Raw genomic sequence first — 13,019 nt, 5'->3', positions numbered from 1 at the left:
GTCTGTAGGGAGCACTGCTCCCACCATGTCCCTACAATTACACATTTACTACTGACCATAAAAACTATTTATAAGTATAGCTGATCCAGAGCATGCCCCTTTTACTCCACTGAGCTTTTCTGTTCCCATCTAGACAAGTCCCAAACTCAGCTAGACACTGGGAAAGGCTATCAACTGTACTGTCTTTATCTGATGAAAGAGAGAAAGGGACAGAATTTAGGGACTGTCTGTTTGGCCCCACACAGCAGCTGGACTAAATCTCAGGACTCTTCTTTCATCCCAAGAAGCAACTTCCCCAAGGGGCTATATTAGTAGTCAGGGATTGTTGGAGCACTTGGGCCATACCGCCTTTCCTTAGCCATTCCCACTACAATGTATGGGGGCAGGTGGTTTAGAGACAGTATTACTAACTCTTTGCCACCTGAGGATTTGTCAAATGGCACAGCAAATCCCTAGGTAGTTGGTTATCCCAAATATAAAGTTACTTTGACTCTCCCCTTCCTTTTCTTCATAGAAGAGGATCAATAATCCAGGTCAAGGTATAATAATCCAGGTATTTAACTCCATCCAAAATCACTCACAATTTGCAGGATACAACAGGGAAGGTTGAGCATCTGTTCCAGAAATTCAGGAATATGATACTTCAGTGTATGTATTTGATTTGGACTTTGATTTGCCAGATCCGGAAACACATGGACTCAGTTTCAAAGTGTTGTTGGCCTATATTAGGCTTTGGAATATTTTTTGAATAACTCGCATAGCTGGTATTAATCTATAAATCTGTAAGTAAATTGACCCTTGGCTACATAAGAGTTGGCCCCTTTTTGTGTTTTACCCCAGAACAGATTGACTTGTGAGCTTAGATATGTTAATGTGGGCAATTGGTATCTTCAATGGTAGGCTCTTGACTTCATAATTGCTCCACCTAGTCCAAGCTGAATCTAAATATGTTGACTATCAGGGTACGATGCGTGAGTCATCTGTTTTCATTATTTCTCTGAGGACCATGCAACTGGTGGGGTGAATGTATTAAGGGACAATGGTCCTTCTTGTTTTGCTGGTTTCCTTGACTCAAATGTTGACGACAGACCAATCTGAAGTTTTCTGTATACAGTTACATTTTATTTCACTTGTACTTTGGATTTGAATGGGCACACTTTATAAAATGAAAAATAAATAGAAAGCAAATAAGTGGGAAAACATGACCATGATTCTAAATAGCAAAATATAAGTCTAATTGTGTGTATGTTGTTAGGGTGATCTTGGTCAATGATGTGGAATGATTTAAAACAGTTGGGTGTGATATAATTTTCATTTGCAAAACAGGCTCAAACTCTATATCAAGTACTGGTTCTAAGTAACGCTTATCCTAGCAACAGTATCAACACCCTGCACTCCCCAGCTTACTCAGTCTCAAGTTTCTACTTTTTTGATTTTCCTTAAGTTCATCTTGTGATTGAGAGCAGCATTATCTTTAATTAGAGCAGCTGAAAACTGTTTAGCATTTGTCCAGATTGTGACTTAAATAATATTTCCCACTCAGTGTTTGAAGAGTTTCCTCTACAGTGAAGACTTTCTGCCAGTTTACAGATGTGTGTAAGCTTCCAGCTTGGCATCTCTGATCTTCAAGTGGCTTAACCTTCAAAACTGTACAAAAAACTTGTCAGACATCTGGATGCAAGTTGTTCCCTAACTCTTCTTCAGCAGGCTGATTAATAGCCTGTCTTAGGGACCAATGGGCAAATAGAGTATGGAGTGCTGGTAACAGATTATGTAAACATATTCTTAACTCTCTGTGTTAAGAACTTTTATTCACAGCTTCGATACCGTACAGTTAAAAGCAGTGCAATCTTCCTCACACTGCCCCACTAATATATTTCGATCTTTTCTTCAACATCACCCTGCCAAAGTTTCTCAGCTATAACCTGCAAGGGAGAACTGTTATGAAAATGGAATCAACAGACTTGTAGTCTGTATGGGATAAATACTGAAGAATCCAAGGCCTTATAGATGGTTATCCTCACTCACTGAGTAACAATTAATTAACCCACAAACCACGACATACCTCTTATGGTGCAAGGATATTCAATTTGTAATTCTCTGATATAATACTGTAGTTGGCTTTTGTGATTTTTTTTTCAAGTGGCTAGTTCGTACTTTTTAGTGCAGGCATAGAAAGATTTATTGCTGTTCTTGAGAGTGAGAAATTTAAACCTTTGGTCTCTGACTAATTAAGACACTTGGGTTGTGGTTAGGACTTTCATATTAAATAAGTTTAGCTAGAATCCTCCTATTTTCTTTAAGCATTATGTTTTTCTATATAGTTTTGTTGGCAGAATGTGCATTTTAAATACTTACTGGAGCTTAATGAATATCATGTAAGGAGGAAATGCTCTTTAAGTCATTATACCTAAACCAATATTACATTGTTATGCCATTGTATTACTGGGGACAGAAAATGTGCTCTTATTTAGATGGCAAGTTTCTGGACTTCTTCCAAAGCAATTACTGTTACATCAATCTTACACACACACACACACACACACACACACACACAATGTAGATGCTTAGTAATATGTGTACATTTTTTTATTTGAATTTTATTGGGCTTTATTATGAGCAATGTGTTCAGAAGAAATAAAATGCTATACGTTTATGTGCAGACATCATATAAAATAACCATTCCTAAAATCCATGGTAACAAACAAAGAATTACAGGTAAGCCATGTTGTTAACACAAAAGTTCTGGCTCAGAACATTCTAATGCACACATTATTGCAGATTGAAAGTAATATCTTTATAGTTAAACTTGTGACTAACTTACAGTATGAACCTGATTTTGACTCCCACATCCCAGTTCAAATTTCCTTGTAAACCTACGCTCCTACTGCAATTTTGTACTTTCATGTCACTGGAATTTTATATGTGGGAGGTTTAAGTTAATTAGAAAAGTATTTTTAAGATAAGCTTTTAAAAATTAGGGGTCTTCCATTATTGTGACAGTATTGACACTTTTTTGGAATGTCATAAATCTAAACTTACAGGACCAAGAAACTTTAAATTGGTTTCAGAAACCCAGTCTCATTGTCTTTTGGGGGATGTGCGGACATGGTTTAAGATTTTTTAGCACTGCAAAAATTAACCTCTTAAAATTCTGTAAGCAGCAGGTAGCATTCACAGTTTGCAAGTGTTCTAATGAAGGGACCACCACCAGTGATGCTAATGGGGATCATCAATGTGGCAGTATGTCAGAGCTCTCTGTGTGAAAAGACTTTACAGTTATGTTTCTCATATAACTTAACTTAAATTTAGAAGGCTTCTTTAAGGTTTTTTATTTGCCAGCCTGAACAATTTTTTTTCTTTCTTTTGCCCAACATCAATGTAAATGAATCACTGAATTCCAGTGAGAATGTGTTAATACTTGTATGGTTTATTTTCAGTTTCTGTAGTGACAGAACCCTGACCTTTCAGAAAATGAGCACATATAGTTGCCACTGAATTCTATGGGACTTGTGCACCTGCACTTCTTGGGCCAGTCAGGCCCCTAGACAGGCACAAACATCCATAATCTGTTTTTCAGTACATCACACAGCTTTCTCCTCAGACAACAGTCCTTCTATAGAATCTTTAGTCTGTATTTGACCAGGCATATTGACTACCGTGAATAGAAACAAGAGAGTTGAGATGATTTGCTATCTTGTAATCCTGCCTGTGTAACATGGAAGCCTGTGGTGACACTATTTATGAGTGTATTATGGGGCAGTTTTCCTTCTCTTGCCCAGCATTCCTGCAACGTCTAACAAGGATGAGCGTAGCTGAGATGACTGGATCACCCTTCCATTCCTGTGTATTTCAATCCTCCAGTTTTCTCCCACTACTTCTGGGGATGCCACCAATTGGTAGAGTCAGCAGTGGGCTGGTCTCCTGTAACCTGCCTTTCTCCTCTTGGACTGTTTTGCTCATTGTTCTGCTTTGACGTATTTCCTACTATGGTGTGCTTTAATACTGCTTCTATTTTGAAAATCTGCTGGGTTCATGGATACACATCAGTTACATAGTTCTCCCTGCACTCACGTACAGATGTGTTGTCTGGAAGAAACAACTGCTAATTTCTCCCTACTTTTTAAAATATATTCAATAAATTATTGGGACATCAATGCACCTGTAGACTCTGTGCAAATAACTGCTCCTTTAAATTTGTATATTGGCAAATTCACCCTGTAATGCTGACCATAGATTTTGAGTGATAAAAGTCTCGAATGACTGCATGGGGTATTTTTGTTGCCCTACTGCAATGAAGGCCAAATATTGCAGTTACCACTAGGGAAAAATTGTTTCTCTTAATGTATAAAACCATGTGAAACACAAGTTCACTACTTATACATCTCATGAAATGCTTTACAGCATATTAATGCTGGTGTCTCAGAATAATCCTCTTACCAATAATGGATTATACAGATAGTAAAAGAAGGCTTTGCCAGGATACTATAAGAATTAGATATTCCATATAATGTGCTAAAAATGCTTACTTTGAATTTTTGATATCAGAACACATCACAATACTACAGCTTATAAGTTTGTTCCCCTTTCAGAAAAGACAGCAACTGGAAATGGAATATATTCATAACACGATAGGTGGACAATTAACCTTATTCTATTACAAATTTGCACATAAACAACAGGATTCATATGTACTATAGTGTGTTCTAATTTGAATCTGCATGTCCTGAAGGAATGCAGAATGGAAGGCAATCTTATTAGCCTGCAGCACCACTCTTTTGGAATAACTGCTGAGCTTATATGAAATAAGGATATGTCTTTTAAAAGTTCAAAATGAGTCTGATAAGGAATACAGAATGCAGAGAACAGTAGTTCCAGATAAACTTATAGTTCAAATATATTTGATATATCAGAAAATTGTCCAGACATTTCAGAAACTGCAAGAACTGGAAAGTATTTCACACAGCACATTCATGGCTTTATGCTTGATGAGATATAATTAATGACAATCCTGTAGATCAAATAGAAATTGTTAAATTTCACAAAGAGGATAATGTTTTCTTCATTTATTAAAATAGTTTGCTCTCAGATGTGCTTGTCTGACCCTGGAGCTGTATGTACGAGTACTCAAGATACATAGAAAACACATTCTCTTTCACAACTTTTGACTTTTACAAAGAAAGACTGCATGAAATATATACAGAGAGAGAGAGAGAGAAGAATCCAGCATAAATTAAATGGGCCTTTTGACCAATTTAGTTCGGTACTGGAGTTGTCCTACAGGCTTTATGAGGGTGATGTAAATTTCACCCAAAATAATTACCTATATGAGGGGATATGTGTGTATAGGCTGGGAAGATGGAACTCGGACATATCTCAACCTATGGATAGGACATAGGGATTCACACAATCTCCCCATACTCTCTGCAGTCACTACTTTCACCTATGGATTAGAGCAACAGTTATATCTCACTATGCCAATTGAACAGTGTATTGTGGCTTGCCAGTGTGTGTGGACTGGCTTGCCCCCTTGCCAATAACTCCCCCACACTGGTCTCCGCTTCAGAGAACTTTTCCTGAGCTCCACTTCTATCATGTTTTTCTTTCATTCATCCATCATGCTACACAACTTAAGGTTCAGTTTAGATGGGGTTTTTAAGTCTCCGAAACTACATTATTCTAAGATGACTGTCTTACCCTTTTGCCATTCCTGGGGTGGGTGTGTATTATAACATTAAATAGAGAATTAAGACAAGATCAGTAAATGTGCTAGTTTATTAACTAAGTCAGAACACTAACCCAGACCTCTACAAATAAAAGACCTGTGACATTTTCCATTGTGCCACTTTGACATCTACCCATACTTTATGAGAACTTGTTAATTAAAACTAGTGAGCCAAATGCTGTCCTCACTCTTTTCCATGCTGCCCCATTGAAATCAATGTGTAATGTGTGAGCGAGGCCAGAATTTGATCCACAGAGTTTAAATGTTTTCATGCCAATGGTAAATGAGGAATAGAACTAATCAGTGGATTAATATTGCAAATGTCAGCTGTTTTATAAACTCATCTTCTTTTTCTTTTGAATGCTGAAAGCACATCTTTTCACCATTCCAGACCTTCCCTTTTTTCTTCCTTTCTTTTATTCTTCCTTAAATGTGTATGCTGTGAGGAAATCAATAGTACACAGCTACAAAACATCATCTAAACACCACAGCTCAATGTTTTCCTGCAAAGCTCTGTTGAGCCTTATAATGTTTGTTATATATCTGATGCTGTAGATGTGTAATCCCCACTATACATTTAAAATTAAAGTGACAGGCTTTCTGATAATGTCATAGAAATCTTTATATCAGTGTGGGATGTCGGTTGCTTTTGATCAAGACTGATACCATAAGACCAGGAAGTATTAAAGGGGGAAAAGAGTTGTTCTTGTTTTCTCTTGGTGACTAGTAAGTAATGATTTATTTAGTTCAGAGGGCATCTTTTTTCCCTTGGATCCCCAAACTACTACATTGTTCACACTAAAAAATAGGATAGACATTTTTCTTTTTCCACATACATGGTCATACATATACATACTGTTTTCTGATTTGTGATATTACAGACAGAGGACTGAATTGTGGTCTTTCTTACACCCATTGAAATCCAGTGTAATTTCATTGAGTGAGGAATGGAATTCAATGGAATTACTCTAGAGATGCATCCTTCATCCCAGCATGCTCAATAGAAGCTGACTTTCTCACAATGAGAGCTGCTACAAATTCATGTTGATGTCTTTCATGAGGACAATTGAGAGTCAATAATGATGGAGTGGCTAATTTACCACCAATGTCTGTACAGACAAACTTTATGGAGGTCCCACTCACCTCAGCCAGCTATTGTGGGAAGGGTTACTAAATTTCTCTTCCCATTCCCCAACCCCGGTCCCTCCTCTCCTACCTGTCCATCAGAAAAACAACAAGAACACGAACAGATACTACCGGCTTTGCTACATTACTATTGCAAATAGTGATTTTTGAGGTGGAATGTGGAGACTCCATAGTGCAATACAGAACCATATATGAGAGGTCTTAATTGTAATCTGAGATATGAATACTCACAGTGGAAATGCAATTCAATTTCTACTATCCCTAAAGAAAACAAAAAATGGCCACGGAGGCTGTACATATATGAACTATACGATAACACTTTATATCTTGAAAATATTGCACAAATAGCACTGGTCTACAATTTTTGAGAAGTCGTCTGCTTCAGAGATAAAATGTATTATTATGTATTTTGATGTGCTGAATTCAAATATGACAATTAAAACAACTGATTGGTTACCGTTTCTAAGATATTTAAGTTTTTACTTTTTATGTCTATGTATATTGTGTAGATAGTAGAGTTTTAATCATACATTGTAAACCTAGGTCTTTTCATGTGTTTATGGTTGCTTTACATGATAATATTTCACCTGTCCTGTTTATGTAACACTTTAAAAATCAGCAAAAGGGTTATATAAATAAAATTTATTATGAAACAAAAGGCAAAAAACTATTATGTACATTGTTTAATCCTATTCAGTGTCTACTTGGCGCTTCTTGGCTTGTCTCTTGTATTCATTAAATGAAGCATCTCTTGTCACTGTCGAGCAATAGTCTGCAAGCACTGATGGGCTCCATTTGCCCTGATAGCGTTTCTCCCTTGTTGAAATGTCCTGGTGAAATCGCTCGCTGTGCTTGTCGCTCACTGCTCCGCAGTTCGGTGGAAAAAAATCTAGATGAGAGTGCAAAAAATGTATCTTTAATGACATGTTGCAACCAAGGCTTTTGTATGCCTTGAGGAGGTTTCCCACCAACAACCTGTAGTTGTCTGCCTTGTTGTTTCTGAGAAAATGTATTGCCATTAACTGGAAGGCTTTCCATGCTGTCTTTTCCTTGCCACGCAGTGCATGGTCAAATGCATCATCTCGAAGAAGTTCACGAATCTGAGGACCAACACAGACACCTTCCTTTATCTTAGCTTCACTTAACCTTGGAAATTTTCCACGGAGGTACTTGAAAGCTGTTTGTGTTTTGTCAATGGCCTTGACAAAGTTCTTCATCAGACCCAGCTTGATGTGTAAGGTTGGCAACAAAATCTTCCTTGATTCAACAAGTGGTGGATGCTGAACACTTTTCCTCCCAGGCTCCAATGACTGTCGGAGTGGCCAATCTTTTTTGATGTAGTGAGAATCTCTTTCACGACTATCCCATTCGCATAGAAAATAGCAGTACTTTGTGTATCCAGTCTGCAGATCAAGCAAGAGAGCAACAACCTTCAAATTACCACAAAGCTGCCACTGATGTTGGTCATAGTTTATGCACCTCAAAAGTAGTTTCATGTTGTCATAGGTTTCCTTCATATGGACTGCATGACCAACTGGAATTGATGGCAAAACATTGCCATTATGCAATAAAACAGCTTTAAGACTCGTCTTCGATGAATCAATGAACAGTCTCCACTCATCTGGATCGTGAATGATGTTGAGGGCTGCCATCACACCATCAATGTTGTTGCAGGCTACAAGATCACCTTCCATGAAGAAGAATGGGACAAGATCCTTTTGACGGTCGCGGAACATGGAAACCCTAACATTACCTGCCAGGAGATTCCACTGCTGTAGTCTGGAGCCCAACAGCTCTGCCTTACTCTTGGGTAGTTCCAAATCCCTGACAAGGTCATTCAGTTCACCCTGTGTTATAAGGTATGGTTCAGAGGAGGAGGATGGGAGAAAATGTGGGACCTGTGACATTGATGGTTCAGGACCAGAAGTTTCATCCTCTTCCTCTTCCTTGTCTGATTCAAGTGAGAATGATTCTGGTGCATCAGGAACCGGCAGTCCTTCTCCGTGGGGTGCTGGGCGTATAGCTGATGGAATGTTTGGATAATGCACAGTCCACTTTTTCTTCTTTGACACACCTTTCCCAACTGGAGGCACCATGCAGAAGTAACAATTGCTGGTATGATCTGTTGGCTCTCTCCAAATCATTGGCACTGCAAAAGGCATAGATTTCCTTTTGCTGTTCAACCACTGGCGAAGATTTGTTGCACAAGTGTTGCAGCATATGTGTGAGGCCCACCTCTTGTCCTGATCTCCAGTTTTGCAGCCAAAATAAAGGTGATAGGCTTTCTTAACCATAGTGGTTATACTGTGCTTTTGTGATGCAAAAGTCACTTCACCACAAACATAGCGGAAGTTATCTGCACTGTTCACACAAGTACGAGGCATCTCTGCTCACTTTGGCTAAACAGAAATGTGTCCCTTTGCAAAATCAAACACTGACAAATAAGCGAGCACGACACTGTATAATTTCTAGAGGTGATATAGGGCAATTTGTTCAGCAGAGTGATGTAAGCTTCGTTATGATTGCATCATCCATGACTTCTAGGAATAACATGATGCAATTCATATCATGTATGACGCAATACTAGATTCAGATTGCATCATTCATTGTTTTGCCTAAAAAGCAAGTACTGTCCAAACCCAGTCATAGATTTAATCATAGATCCAGTCAAAGATGTATTTCAGTCATTTCTAGTTTAAATTGAGATCCCTTCCCTTTATAACTCACTTATCCTCCGCCATTCCCAACTCAAGGGTCGTATATTCTGACCCAATAGCATATCTTGAAAACTAGAGCCAATCAACAATTTTAAGCATCATTTTCATTCTCAGTGACCCAGAATTAGTAAAGTTTGACTACATTTATTTCAGAAGCATTTTGGCTGTAGAGCAGTGTAGTAGTTAAAGAGTTTTTCTACAAAAAATTTCAGGCTTGGGTTGAAGAGGTGAGCAAAGTAGTATTTCCACTCTTATTTTATCTGCATGGGATGAACATCTAGTCCTTAAGATGTCAAAGGGAAAAAGGAAAAATTTATGGATTGCACAAATGATAAAGGTTTAAAAGACTATCTTCTACCTGTTACCAATTAAGAACTGGAATTGCCAACGATGCTATATTCTTTCTTCCTAGGCCATGATTTTTTACAGTTTCCATAGTGTGGAAAGCAAACTGAACTGCCTGGGAAGCACACCAGCTCTGGGGGCAATGTACCCTCTGCCAGCCCTATACCTGGTACAGTGTACATACTTTAGAATGCCAGGCAGCATAGCTGAGCCAACAGAGCAATGGGGGATGGGACAGAGGCATTGCCCACTCCCGGTTCATGTGCATGAGAGGTAGAACAACATCTTCCCCCAGTTCACCAAGGTACCTGATACATGTGAATAAGGGGGTGCCCTTTGTCTCATTATTGCTCTAATTAGGTGTGTAGGATAGGTCATAATCTCGCCCTGTGTCTATTTAGAAAATGTAAGCCCCAAATATCTTATGTATTATTCCTCTACCATGCATCCAAAACAATAAGGCAACATTTCTAGTTACAACTCCACTAGGAGACTAGGGAGATGCCTTTACTGCAGAGTTAATGTGGGTCTGAGCACCTGGATTCGTCTAGCATGCATATGAGCACCCACATTGCAAACCCAAATGTGAGTGTGTCTATTTGACTCCTTCCATGCTGGTACCATACATGCTCATGTATGGCACCAGGATTCCTGGGGTCATATCCCATAGTTCGTAGCACTTGAGCAAACTAAGCTGCTCTGTGTTCCTTTCCCATTGAATTGTGGGAGATCTTGTTTGTCCTTCAGGGTGCATAGGGGGAATTATGGGAAGGCACTGAAGGACTGTCAGCACTCAAGTGATTTAGACTGTGTCCACACTGCAAAGTATCACTCAAGCTTTAGCCTGTTGCCTCACATGAGCCAGCTAGCCTAGGTTGAAAGCACCATCACACTCAGGTACAAGGGTTTTGTGTGTGGATGGGAGCTGGCTTAGGGGCAACATCTGAGTAACAGCTCAAGTTAACTCTGCAGTGAAAACAAGCCCTGGAAGATTTATTTCTAATGCCAGATTCTCCCTTGAAACTTATTGCATACATGTTATCCATGACTAATTTAGCTTTTTTTTTGTTTGTTTGTTTTTTTGCGGGAGGAGAGCAGTTTTGAGGGGCTTTCCGTTTGTAATACAGGTTAACCAGCTTCCACCATAATACTTCCATATGTACAGAACACGATTTCATCTCAATTCTGATTCTGAGGAAACTCTCTATTGAACTCAGTAGAATTACACTAGATCCAGAGTAAGTGAGATCAAAATTTGGTCCTAAATATTTCACAATAGCAGGAGACATTCAAAAAGTCTGCAAAAGGGCTTAGGAAAATAGTCTGTCTGAAAATTCAGCAAAGGAAATTGCCTAATGTGCTCTTCCTAATCCCTCAGTGGACTTGTCTCTATATGTATTTAAATGAGGGACTGAGCTACTAAGACTGTAGTATTCAAAATGTATATAGGCAATCAAATTCCCAGAAGCAAATGAAGCTGTCACGTGACAATCTGCTTATTTCTATGGATTCTGGTGATGTATAGTTCTTCAGAAGGGTCACAGTACTTGCTACTAAAATGATGTAACTATAAAAATTTACTCGCTGCATTTAAGTTGATAAATCATACTGTTATATCACCATTGCTGTTATATTATAGAGAATGCAAACAGTATAATTCTGCAAACAAATTATTAATTGCTATTGTTTCTGTTACACTGAAAACAACTTGCTTGTAATTAGACTACAAAGGAGGGCTTCTTTGACATCTGACTGTGTTTATTTTTGTAGCATTCATCAGAAGATGGACCCTTTAATGAAAGGTCAACATCACTGAACGGATATAAAAGGAGACAAAAATAGTTAGCTACTGTAACTGTAATCTGTTTTATTAGTCGTGGGTATTTGCAAAACAATTACTATCCATGCTCTGAATTTTTCTAATCAATACTTTAAGGGCCAAATCCAAAGCCCATTGAAGTGAACAGCAGTCTTTTCACTGACTTCAATTAACTCTGAATCAGTCCCTAAGTTACACAAAGAAGATATACTTATTTTGTATACAAAAAAAGCAAGCCAGAATGTAAGATATAACCACAGCTCAAGACAGAAAAGTTCAGAAATAAATGTAAGGAAATAACATGAAAAATAGGAAGGGGAGGATATTAATTACCAGTATACCCCTTAGAAAGCATAACTCAATTAAAAGTAATAATGCCAATAAAACTGTGCCATTCCTCACTTACAACTCAGCAATTTCTACTGAATAAAGACACTGAAAAGAAACAGTATAAAGAATAATAAGTAAAGGGCATGATATGAATTAAATGCATAGATGACATCTCAGAATCAGTATCGAAATCAGAATCTATATATAAAGGGTTATTTTAGGACAAAATGGAGTTCGAGGAGAGAGATGCAGAAAATGTTATTGTTTTATATGTCTGAGTCTCATCCTTCTCTGCAGTGCAGTGAAAAAGTTTGTTCTGAAATGAAGGGTTTAGTAAGGAGTAGGAGTCTGAAGGTTCAAATAGAAAAGAAGAAAAATTCTTCACTTTGGAACTGTCCAAAGTCAGTCATAATAGGCAGAGCAAGTCCTTTTGTACTTCACCATTAACTTGGCAGAATAAAGTATTTTCACTTTGCTGTTTCTGGGCCAGTAGTTTTATGTCTTGCCTCCTTTACCTAATCAATCCTTCAGGCTGAAAATATTCAGAATCTTTTTCCCATTCTCAGTGGTATATGTAATAATTGCTCTGAAATTTAGAATTTAAAATATATTTGGATGTGAGGGTAAAGCTCCAGTCTGTCAATTCATGCAAAAGAAACTTCAGCACTCCATTGCCAAACAGATGTTTGTGTAACCCTTCTCATATTCCCAGGTTGCTTATTTTATTGTCATTCTTTGAATGGAGGGGAATTTGACAGCAACCAGGGAATGGAATATTTTGTGCCAGATTTGAGGCTTACAGCAGCACTTTGTTCTATAATTACAAATGTTTATTCCACATTAAAAACCAAATGTTTTCAACAATTATAATAGGAGATCCTTGTAGTTTGAGGGGTCTTAGATGTGACTGCACAAACAGATGCATTCAGGTTCTCAT

The sequence above is a fragment of the Malaclemys terrapin genome, chromosome 5, assembly GCF_027887155.1.
Source record: "Malaclemys terrapin pileata isolate rMalTer1 chromosome 5, rMalTer1.hap1, whole genome shotgun sequence".
NCBI lineage: Eukaryota > Metazoa > Chordata > Testudines > Emydidae > Malaclemys > Malaclemys terrapin.
The sequence above is the reverse complement of the archived record's forward strand: the minus strand, read 5'-3'. Positions refer to the sequence as shown.